Source organism: Bos indicus x Bos taurus, chromosome 27 (genome assembly GCF_003369695.1).
Source record: "Bos indicus x Bos taurus breed Angus x Brahman F1 hybrid chromosome 27, Bos_hybrid_MaternalHap_v2.0, whole genome shotgun sequence".
Classification (NCBI taxonomy): Eukaryota; Metazoa; Chordata; class Mammalia; order Artiodactyla; family Bovidae; genus Bos; species Bos indicus x Bos taurus.
Window position 1 is genome coordinate 35978974 of NC_040102.1, and position 12055 is coordinate 35991028.

Consider the following 12055-nt stretch of genomic DNA (forward strand, 5'->3'; position numbering starts at 1 on the left):
GGGCGCTCAATGCTGGTCTCTGCAGCAGCTAGCCCGGTGGGGTCAGAGGTCTTCGCCCGCCAGCTGGCAGCTCCGCAGCTCCTGAGCGCGCCCACATGGAACTAGCGACGCGGCAGCCAGCCTCTCCGCCTCCCGCACCGTCCCTTGGCTCCCCGCCTCCCCCCTCCCCGCCTCCCCCCCTCCCCGCCTCCCCCCCTCCCCGCCTCCCCGGCCCACCACTTGGCGCCTCGTCTGCCGGTCTCCTCGCACCCCGCCCCTCGGAGCCCCGCCTCCTCATCCCCGCCCACCTCTCGGCTCCGCCTTCTCAGCCCACCACTCGGCGCCCGGTCAGCCCGTCTCTCCGCGCCCCGCCCCTAGAAGCCCCGCCCACTTCTGGGCTCCACCTCCCCGGCCCCACACTCGGCTCCCTGTCAGTCATCTCCCCGCGCCCCGCCCCTCGGAGCCCCGCCTCCTCAGCCCTGCCCACCTCTGGGCCCCGCCTCCCCGCCTCCCGGGCCCACCACTCGGCGACCCGTCTGCTCCTCTCCCGGCGCCCAGCCCCCTATCGCCCCGCCCTCCGGGGCCACGCCCAGCTCTGCCGGGCGCGCGCCGGCGCGTGGGTGCGGGGCGTGAGGTTAGACGGCGGCGGGCGGGGGTGGGGCTGGGACGAGAGGGTCACGTCAAGGCGGCGTAGACAAAGGGCGGGCGCGCGCACGTTCTTACGCACGCCTGGGGCTGGCGGCGGCGGCGGCGAGGGCGGGACGGACGGTGCGCGGAGGGATTTGGCGCCCGGAGCCTCGCGCTGGGTGAGTCGTACGCTGCCGGCCGCTTCCTGAAGGTCATGAACCTCTAGCGGGGCTTGGGGTTTGGGCGGGTGCCCGCCAGGGCCTGGTCGGGGGACCGCCGTCTCCCTGCGCCGCCCCGGCTTCGGGAGGCACCACTGCCGCTGCCGCGGTGGGGGGTTCCGGGCGGTAGAGCGGCCCGCCCGTCCCCGCCGCGCCCTCCGTCCGGGGCCGGGCCTGCGCCCTCGCGCCTCCGGCGTGTGTGAGGTCGCGGGGAAGCGCCTTCGCCGTAACGGCTGAGGCGGCCCCGGGATGTCGATTTTCCGCTCTTGGTACCCAAAGGAGCCGCATTTTGCTTTTCTTGGGGATTTCTCAAGCCTCGAAATCCTTGCCTTTCCGTTTTGATTTCACGCCCCGCGAAGCATCCTCTTACCAGAGGAATTAGTGTATTTGCTGGCTTACCGTGGCGCCGAGGGCTTTTAACTTTTGCCGTTGAAAAGTTAGGGAAAATGTACACCGTATGAAACACCACACTTATGTGGAAGACAGCCCCGTACCGGACCCTAGTGCCTCACCGCCCAGGGAAGGTCTCTGTGCCGTGTGGACCTGCTCAGGAATAACTTTATACGGGTCCGTTGAGGATTTCCCTTTCTGGTTCATTTCCCTTAATTTTGGTTGAAGTTCGAGTACCTCTCCTTAGTTCCTTGTCATGTAGATTCTACCTCAAACCAAGAGAAATGGCATGAAAAGCAGTTATCCTTAGACCAAAGATTGTAGAAAAAGAGCCCTGTGTTAATGCCAGTTCGATATTCTTTTCTCATTTTCACAACGGTTTTTTTTTTTCAATCTTGTATTATGTAGAATTTCAGACAGAGAAGGAGGTAGAGCAGTGAACCAGCATGTATGCCTCATCCAAACTCACGAGCTCACCTGTGATTGAGCTTGTCTCATCCCCCTCACTCCACCCCCATATCTCTAGGATAAATCCTTGATGTCAAAAGTAGCTTGAGAGTCAGAATAAAAATCTTACTTTATGACTTTGCATTTGGACTGAGCCTACCATTACAAGGCCTTCAACTCAGAAGCACTTAATGGCATTGGAGAAGGATCGGAAAAGACATCTAAAATAATTAAGCACCTGGAGGACAGGTTAAAACAAAAGGTGGGGATGAGAGCTTCCAGAGCATCTTGTCTTAACTTTCATTTCTGATGAGCCCTCAAGGCCCAGAGAGATTCAATGACTTGTCCCGAGCTGCAGGGAGTGTGAGAGGTTGAACTGAGGCTGGAAAAGACATCTCCCAAGGCTGCATCTCCGGAGAAGGCAATGGAACCCCACTCCAGTACTCTTGCCTCGAAAATCCCATGGGCGGAGGAGCCTGGTAGGCTGCAGTCCATGGGGTCGCTAAGAGTCGGACACGACTGAGAGACTTCACTTTCACTTTTCACTGTCATGCATTGGAGGAGGAAATGGCAGCCCACTCCAGTGTTCTTGCCTAGAGAATCCCAGGGACAGGGGAGCCTGGGAGGAGGCCGTCTATGGGGTCGCACAGAGTCGGACACGACTGAAGCGACTTAGCAACAGCAGTAGCAGCAAAGCCGCATCTAGTCTTCCTCCTGTACCCTGCTGCTTGCCTTTGGGTGTTTTCTCTGGAAAAGAGAAAAGTGTGAAAGGGCTGTGATTGAAAACTCTTCTGATGAAGGGCTAGGGTGGGCAAATACGATCCTTTCTGCCAAAATCTGGAATAACGAAACTTTGGGACAGGCCGTAAATTATTTCTTAAGCTAGACTTGGGACAAACTGAGGAGTTCTCATCATAGCTTTGAGGAAACATGGGAAGATGCTGACCTTAAAAGTGGAATTCCAGACTGAGAACGAGAACAAACTTGAAGATTTCGATTACACTCATAGCTATTTAATGAAGCGTGACGAAGAGAAACTGGAAGGATTTTTAGGGGGGTTTACCCTTCGCTTCCCTGGTGGCTCAGACAGGAAAGAATCTGCCTGGAACACAGGAGACCCGGGTTCGATCCCTGGGTTGGGAAGATCTGGAGAAGGGCATGGCAACCCACTCCACTATTCTTGCCTGGAGATTCCCAAGGACAGAGGTGCCTCATGGGCTACAGTCCATGGGATCACAAAGAGTTGGACACGACTTAGCAACTACCTTACTTATACTTGATGTTATGCTCTTCGTAGCATCGAAAACAATAGCGCCCTCCCATAAAACATCCTTCCTTGACATGAGCAGATAAGAATCCAGCACTATGTTTGTTATAGGTTAAACTTTTTTCTTTTAAACCATAATCTGCATTTTCTATCGTACTTTATCCAATAAAGTTTCCTCGTCTCAAATAAGACAGGTAAATTCAGTTACCTGGGCCTTAGGTTTTTTTTACCCTTAAATGCTGCCTGAGGGATGCTGTGAATTCTTGTATGTAGACTTCTCTGAGTTTGGTTATAAGTTCAGTTTGTATGATATGACATAATTGTTTATAAATTTACTTTCAGGATGGACTTTTCTTCTGTGAGTTTGTGACCTAAATACAGTAATTGTCATGCACATCTAGCTTATGGAAATGTGGCTCCAGTGAACAGCATCTGGGTATCTTGGTAAATCATTACTCCTGAAGACATGGGGTGGTTGGGGGGGAATTGTTTTTTTTTTTTTTTTTTTTGAGGGGCAAAGGTCGTGTGTGCTGGAGAATATGGGCCTGGTCGAGCTTGAGCTGTACTGCAGATTTGTTTCTTTAGGTAAAACAGAACCTCATCATAGCAGGCCATTTACGTCTTCCTGTATCATTAGGCTCATGGCGGGGTGGGCACCTAAGCAAGTGTCATCAGTGCCCTGTATAATAACGCTTACTGTAGCATGAGGAATGGATTTTAGTTAGGAGGAGCATTATCAGTTCTTGGGGTTCCTCATAAGTCCTTTAAGGCGCTCTTTCTTATAAAACACGGACATGCACACGCCACCAGCCATTTGGAGGCTGGCCTTCTCTGTTGGGGCACTAAGGCAATGGCACCCCATTCCAGTATTCTTGCCTGGAAAATCCCATGGATGGAGGAACCTGGTAGGCTGCGGTCCATGGGGTCGCTAAGAGTCGGACACGACTGAGCGTCTTCACTTTGACTTTTCACTTTCATGCATTGGAGAAGGAAATGGCAGCCCACTGCAGTGTTCTTGCCTGGAGAATCCCAGGGACAGGGGAACCTGGTGGGCTGTCGTCTCTGGGGTCGCACAGAGTCGGACACGACTGAAGTGACTTAGCAGCAGCAGCAGCATAAGAATTGTTAGGGTGTTTTCCTTCTTATTAAACAGTGAGCTCAAGATCTGCAACTCCAGAAAAGTACTTTGTAAAATGTAGGCATATAGTACACTTCTGTTGACTTTTTAAATAGAAAAACAAACCAAAAAACCAGTGAGGGGACTTAAATCCACAGAAGGTGAATGACTTATTGACGGTCACACAAAGCAGAGAGTAACAGAGCTGAGCGTCCAACCTCAGACTGGACTCCTGAGTCCAGTTCTTAGCCCCTTGCTTTGCACGGTTCTCTTCACACCTCAGAGGACTAGGGAGGGGAAGGTACTATACGTGTGAATGTTTCTCCTTACCCATTGGAGATGTCATTATCTTCAGGGTCTGCCTCAAAAGTTTGTGGTTAGTGCTAAGTAAGAAACAGGTGAAAATAATCTTAATAATTTAACCCAAATTATCCAGACTGTCTCTTCAACATGTAATCAACATACAATCCCTTTGTTAAATTGTCTGTTTTTAATTGGAGAATAATTGCTTTACAGCATCGTGTTGGTTTCTGCCATGCATCAACATGGGTCAGCCATAGGTGTGTGTGTCCTGCCCCACCTCCCACTGCATCTCACCCTTCTAGGCTGTCACCAAGCGTCAGACTTGAGCCCCTTGCATCAGACAGCAAGCTTCCACTGGCTGTCTAATTTTACACGCAGTAATGTATATGTTTCAGTAACATACAAGTTCTTAATGAGATCTTTTACATTCCTCTTTTTTCACCCTAAATCACTGAAATTCCAGTGTCTGTTTTTACAGCTCATTTCAATTTCTACTGTCCACGTTCTCCAGTGCTCAGGGGTTACACGTGGTCAGACAGCACAGAATCACTGTCAACTGAAAACAGATGAAAGAGCGTTTTACGTTCCTGGTAGAATGCAGGTCTGAGGTTAGAGGTTTTTTTTCCGTTGCACTGGGTCTTTATTGTGTGAACGGGCTTTCTCGAATTTCGGTGAGCGGGGCTGCTCCTCGTTGCAGCGCACGAGGCTTCTCATTGCGGTGGCTTGTTTGTTGCAGACCGTGGTCTCTAGAGCTCGGGCTTCAGCAGTTGTGGGGCCCAGCCTTAGTTGCTCCACGGCATGTGGAATCTTCTCAGACCAGGACACTGTCCCCTGAATTGGCAGTCAGATTCCCATCCACTGTGCCGTCAGGGAAGTTTGTGGTTTTGGTCATGAGTTTTTTTTTTCTTTCCTGTTTCAGTGATTTCTCTGCATATTTAGGGTTGTTTCAACCTTGTGGCAAGTTGAACAAAGAAGTCCCATGTTTCACAGATTTTTGTGATGAAATGCTTTCTCATTTTAAGTAAGACTGCTTAGTCGTAGGGGTGAGGGAGCTTGACTTTTAAAAAATGGCTAGTGACAAAACTCAGTAATAAAATAACCCAATAAAAAATAAAGATTTTCACGCTTCACCAGGGAAAACATACAGATGCCCAGTAAGCACACGAAAGATGCTTCACATCGTTGGTCAGGAGGGAAACACAAAACTGTAAGATAAACACCTCACATCCATTAGCCTGTCTAAAATTAAAAAGATCGATCATAACAACTGTTGGTGAAGATGTAGAACAGATGAAACTTTCAGACACTGTTGGTGAGAATTAACACACGGTCCAACCAGTTGAGCAACCGGTTTGGCAGTTTCATCTAAAGCTAAATGCTACCTCATTCCACTCCTGGGTATTTGTATTTACCCAGGAGAAGTGAAAGTGTGTGTCCTTATGTGGCTGGTAGGTAGTGGCTTTATTTGTAACAGTCCCTGACTGGAAGGACCAATTGCTGGGTGAGCGGGTAAAGAAGCTGTGGCCTGTTCTACCCAGGGCAACAGCTCAGCAGTAGGGACTGACATGGGCAGCAGCTGAATGGTTCTCAAAGGGATTATGCCAAGTGAAATAAACCAGACAGAAAGGTGCTGGAAAAAGGAGGACAGGAAGTTGCTTCCAATTACACATACATTACTCAGAAATCAAAGCACCAATTTTCAAATGGAGTTCTGAGAGCAGTGTTCGGGGCCTTAGAGCCCCAGCAAATCAAATTGTCCTTTCTTCAACTGATGACTCCAGAATAGCGGTGTGTCCCGTATCTTTGTCCTTTTTTTTCTTTTCTGGTGATGTTGCTTTATGTTGAACTTGGTTCCATGTTACTTATTACCCAGATCCAACTCACATGAGGCCTTTCTGGGCAAGGAGAAAGTATTTAGGCCTTAACTGAGGTTGACCTCAGTTAAGACAGTGGCCCTGAAGCTGACCATATTCCTGTCTTCTTCCCAGTAAGTTGAATCATCCTTGAGCCTGACATATCCTGGCTTTGTCTCGGACCATCTGTTTTTATTCAGGATTGCTGTCGGCTGTAAGCGTATCCCTGGATTTTCAGCAGCTCAGGTTTGCTTCACCCAGCAGCTCTGGGCTGCCCATCTCCTTGGAAATGTGTTTACACCTTTCCTCCTGAGCAGCAGCATCCTACTCAAGCAAGTTTCTTACACTCCACTCCTCTGACACACTCGACAGCAGATTCACCCCAGTGTATATTTCCTCTGTGTGCATGCCTTTATTTACCATCACATCAAAATGGGGGCATTTGCTGGTCTGTGACCTGACTGAGTAAATCGGAAAAGTGGATACCTGCCCAGAGCAAAATAGAGCCCAGGGCACAGAAAGACCCCTAGAGGAGGACCCAGATCTGAGATGTAGTCCTGCCTCTCTTACGGGCAGCTTTGCGGCTCGTCTCAATCACTTAACTCTTCCAAGGCTTGATAATTTAAGCCATTAGAAGAGCTTGGATTAGAGTTCTCGGTGATTGACTAATAAAGTCGTGGCTTGCTCTAGCCATCTTTGGGGTTGTAAACGCCTTCCTGCAGCAGTGGTGTCGAAAGCATATTTCTCCTTAGTGTTACGTCATGGCTTGGGAAACACCTTCCAGAGCCCCTTCTCTGTAGTAACAGGAACCTTGCATAGTAGTAATGATGTGTTTTGAACATTTCCCTTGTTCTAGGCACTGTGAAAGTGAACGGTTTTTTTTGGCAGGTGTTGTTGAACAGAAGCTTAAAGACATTTAAATTATTTACTCAAAATAACAGACTGGGCTTCGCAGCGGGGTGAGTGGTAAAGAATCTGCCTGCCAGTACAGAAGATGAGTTCGATCCCTGGGTTGGGAAGATCCCCTGGAGGAGGAAATGGCAGCCCACTCTAGTCTTCTTGCCTGGGGAATCCCAGGGACAGAGCAGCCTGGTGGGCTGTAGTCCACGGGGTTGCAAAAGAGTCAGACTTGACTGAAGAGCAGAGCACACACATATGCACGCACACTCAAACTAGTAAAGTGATCAAGTTAGGATTCAAATCCTAATGTCTTTCTTTTGATTCCTGTCTGCAGACATTACCAAATGGTCCCAAGGTGGGTAGAATCAATTGCCCCAAGTTGAGAACTACTGCTCCAGTTTATGTTCAGTAAGAGTTTTTAGAAGTAGAGTTGCTGGACCTAAGGTTATATGTAATTTAAATTCTGACAGTGATTACCGAATTGTTCTGTGTAGAGGTTGTATCCTTGTGCATGCCAGTCAGTAGTATTTGAGGGTCTTTTCTTTTTTCGCCAATAGGACGGGTTATCAGAAACTTTTTTTGCTGCCTCACTGTGGTTTTCATTCTCGTTTCTTGACAGCTGACTTTTGTCTAGGCTCTTAGTGCTTGCTAGGCACCGTGTAGTAGCTTGTGGTCTGTGGATTTTGTGACATGCTTTGAAATGCCTTCCTCCCCATCCAGCCTCTTAAAGTTTGGTACTTAGTATTGTGGACAGCACCCAGGGTGTCCTCTGATCATAATGAAGTGATCATAGGTACCATTTATTGAGATCTAACGTGCAATAGACGTTGTGCTTAGTATGCTTTAAAAATACACTGTGTCGCCTAAGCACTTATCTTTCATACAAAGGCCTGTCTTGTTTCTGAATGGGTGTTTGACGTCTTCCTCAGCAGCAGGTGTGGCCTCCTGAGGTGTAGGGTGTGTCACAGAGCCATGGAGAGCTGACAGAAAAGCAGTTCCTGCAGCTGGGAGTCTAGTAGTCCCTGCCTGGGCTTCCCAGGTGGCGCTAGTGGTACAGAACCTGCCTGCCAGCGCAAGAGGCGTGTTCATCCCTGGGTCAGGAAGATCCCCCAGAGAAGGAAATGGCAGCCCACTCCAGTATTGCCCGGAGAATCCCAGCAACAGAGGAGCTTGGCGGGCTGTAGTCCATAGGATCCAGAGGGTCAGACACAACCGAAGCAACTCAGCATGCACATGCCTGGTGATCCAGTCAGAATTGGTTTAGAAGCCTCAATTTAAATTTGTAAGATCCCTCTGTTATTTTCTCTTCCAGAACTCTTTTTTTTTTTTTAACATATATATAAATTGAAGTATAGTTGGTGTATAATATTATATAAGGTACAAGTGAACCATATAGGGATTCATAATTTTTAAAGGTTATACTCCATTTGGAGTTATTAGTATTATAGAATATTGACTGTATCATCAATGTTGAATAGGATACCCTTGTGGCTTATTGTATACCCAATAGTTCATACCTCTTAATCACTTACCCTTTTGTTACGCTTTCCCTCTCCCCACTGGTAACCACTGGCTTGCTCTCTATCTGTGAGTCGCTCCTCTTTGGTATACTCTCTAGTCTGTCTCTGACTGACCTTACACTTGGCATAACGCCCTCCAGGTCCATCCACATTGCTGCAGATCGCAGCGTTTCACCTTTTTACGGCTGAATAGTGTTCCATTGTGTGCATCCCCCACAGCATCTTTATGCGTTCATCTGTTGGTGGACACTTAGGTTCCTTCTGTATCTTGGCTATTGCAAATAATGCAGCCGGGACCATTGCAGTGCATAATCTTTCTGAATTACTGTTTTTTGTTTTCTTTGGATATATGCCCAAGAGTGAGATTGCTGGATCGTATGGTAATTCTGTTTATAGTTTTTTGAGGAAGAACTATACTGTTTTCCACAGTGACACACCAGCTTACATTCTCATCAGCAGTGTATGAGAGGTCCCTTGTCTCCACCCACGACTTTCTTCTTGTTGACAGTCATCGAAGTGTGAAGTGATGGCTGTGTGTGTGCCTTTTTGTGGAAAATGTGCCTGTAGGTGTGTGTGTTTACCACAACATGCTTTCATACCTAACGTGGTGTGGGGCATGGGGTATGTGCCCTGAGCTAGTCACCCTGAGAACTGAGAAGTGTCCCGTTTGGGGGCTCTGGTTTGCACCCCGGGGTTGAAGAGTCTCATTAGCTTAGAGGTGGACCATCAGCTTCCTGTGATGAGACCACCTTCCCTCCCGAAAGGCTCAGAACTTCGTTCTTAGGGTTTCCTTGGACTGGCTGGACTCCTGGGGGAACGTTGGTCCAAGTGACTCTGGATTTGGCTGAAAGTGGGGGAGGTGAAGAGAAAGAGTAACTATTGCTTTGAGCTGATGACTTCCGCTGCTTCCTGTCAAGGAGTTGCAGTTCTGTTGCCTTTCCTACAAGAACATTTATCTAGCAACTGGTGTGATAGTTCTGATGTGAACAGTTTGCTGTACTTCCAGAGACTGGAGTCCGTGTTGAGGGGCCTTAAGGCACCAGCACCTCTGGGTGTAATGGCAGCTCCGGGATCCAGCAACATGTTTGGGGGCCCGTTTGATACCCACAGCTTTCTTACCTCATCCATACTTCTAAGAATCCACAGGAGGATTGTTCGGTGTTGGCCACAGAACTTGTTTGGCTAGTTGCTGTTCTGTGTTCTGGAGTCTGGTACTCTGGGGTGGAGTCTGGGTAGGGGGCTAGGGACAGCGGGGCAGTTCACTGCCTCTGAGGGGAGGAAGGAGCATTGGGGTCAGGGGTCTGCAGGCTGCTGCTGTGAAGGGTCGCCTAGTAGATAGCTGAGGCTTTGCAGGCTGTGGTCTTGTCACATTATCCTTTTTCTTAGGACTGTCAATAAAGATGTAAACACTGTTCCTAGGTCATGAACCTTATCAAAACTGCCTCAGATTTGGCCCAGGGACCTGGTGTGCCCACTTCTGAACTAGGTGAAGTAATTAGTTTATTGCTAAATGTGTTTACTTTCATGTTTTGAGGACATGAACCCAGAATAACCTTGGGAATTCTCAGTTGGTTGTGGTCCAGAGTAAAGAGATCTAAGCTCTGACTTGGGAAATCAAAGTCACCCTGCTGTCTGTCACCTTGGGCCCATGGACGTCAAGGTGATCGTGGCTTAGGTGACAGCAGCTATCCCCTGGCACAGGGGTTGGGGAGTTGGATAGAGATGCGGCCCTGGGATTAGGCTGGAATTTGACAGGTTTAAGGAATACAGTGACTCAGCAGATTGACTTGATTTTAGTCTCAGAAATAGATCTAACTTCCTGAATGTCCTTTGGGACACTGTTAGAAATCTGGCGTGTACCAACAGCTTGACCAGTTTATAGAAATAGGCAAACAGGTTTGTATCTTGGATTCTGAGAACACCAAATTCTGCTACAGGAATGCAGATTTGTCTTGTGGTTTCTCCCTGGTCACAAGAAGTTCTACGCAACTGGCCCAGCATGGAGGAAGTGTTAGCGTAGCTCGGGGTGTTTGAGAGAGAGGAGGTCCTGGGGGTTACAGAGCGGGGCTGGGAAATGGGCGCCTTGTCCACGTGCCTCCTCCGCTGGCTGCAGCCGTGCAGCCCCAGGCAGCTCCCCCTCTCCGCCTCTTTCCCTCACCTGTCCACAGCAGGGCTGACAGTAACGCCACCGTAGGGCACGGCGGGAGTTCGGTGAGGACGGCCTGTGGAAGGTGCTTACTGTATGAGCTCAGTGTCCGTCTTGGTGGTGTTGCATAAGCGTTAGCGATGACCATGTGGAAGCGGAAGTGGAGGACCACTGCCCCTGAAACAGCTGGAAATCACCGATCTTTTCACTGTCTTAGTTTCCCTGCCAGGGCTGTGGGACGTGGCGGGAGCGGTTAGGGGTCAGGGAATGGGGTCCGGGTCTCCCCCGCTGAGTTCCCTAACTGGTAAAATGGAGAGTACATATTGACAGGTTGTGAAGTAACATGAGAAAGGCCTTTGAGCTCTGTACTGCAGTGGGCAGGACTCACAGTGAAGTCAGGCCCCTGTGCACTTGTCCCCTTGCTTGAACTTTTAAATGTACTGGAACCAAGCCGGAAGGAGATTGGTGTGAGGACAGAAATGTTTGCCAGAGAAAAGTGAGAGGATGCTCCCACATTTGGAACAAGGGACTGTATTAAGTGAAAAGCCAAGAAGGCTACATCCTGTAAGGTTCCAATTAGGTGACATTCTGGGAAAAAATCTAACTGGAGACAGTGAAAAGATCGGTGATTTCCAGGGGTTGAGGGCAGGGAGGGATGAAAAATCAGAGCCCAGAGGATTTTTAGAGCAGAAGATACTCTGTACGCTACTCTAATGATGGGTACATAGCACTGTACACTGTACGTTTGCCAAAACCCTTAGCATGTACAACCCCAAGAGTGAACCCTAATGTAAACAGCCTTTCTAATAAAAGAATGGACGGAGCGTCCCTGGTGGTCTAGTGGTTAAGAATCCGCCTGCCCATACAGGGGACACAGGTTTGATCCCCGGACCGGGAAGGTCGCACCTGCTGCAGAGCAACTAAGCCCGTGCGCCACAGCTCCTGAGCCTGGGCACAGAGCCCTCGAGCCAGGCGCTAGTGAAGCCCGTGCGCCTGGAGCCGTGCTCACAGCAAGGGAAGCCGCCGCTGCTCACTGCAGCCAGAGGGAGCCGGAGCACGTCAACCAACACCAGCTTGGCCAAAACCAGAAACAGAATAATAAATCTTAAAAAAAAAAAAAAGTGGCCAGAAAGGCTGGAGGAGTTATCTACCAAGAAAATGTGACGGTATCTTGTAAAACTAAACTGTGCTTCTGGGAATTCCCTGGTGGTCCAGGGGTTAGAACTCAGCACTTCTACCACAGGGGCCACAGGGGTCGATGCCCTTTCGGGGAACTCAGATCCCACAG

General features: G+C 49.3%; 1 protein-coding gene across 1 annotated transcript in view; it reads left to right on the top strand.

The window, feature by feature from the left end:
- The first annotated feature begins 570 nt into the window (after positions 1 to 570).
- Positions 571 to 12055, top strand: part of GPAT4 (glycerol-3-phosphate acyltransferase 4) — a 31954-nt gene continuing 20469 nt past the window's right edge. Inside the window, exon 1 of the mRNA XM_027529757.1 lies at positions 571 to 785. The gene's annotated coding sequence lies outside the window, so the exon portion shown is untranslated. The remainder of the gene's footprint in view (positions 786 to 12055) is intronic.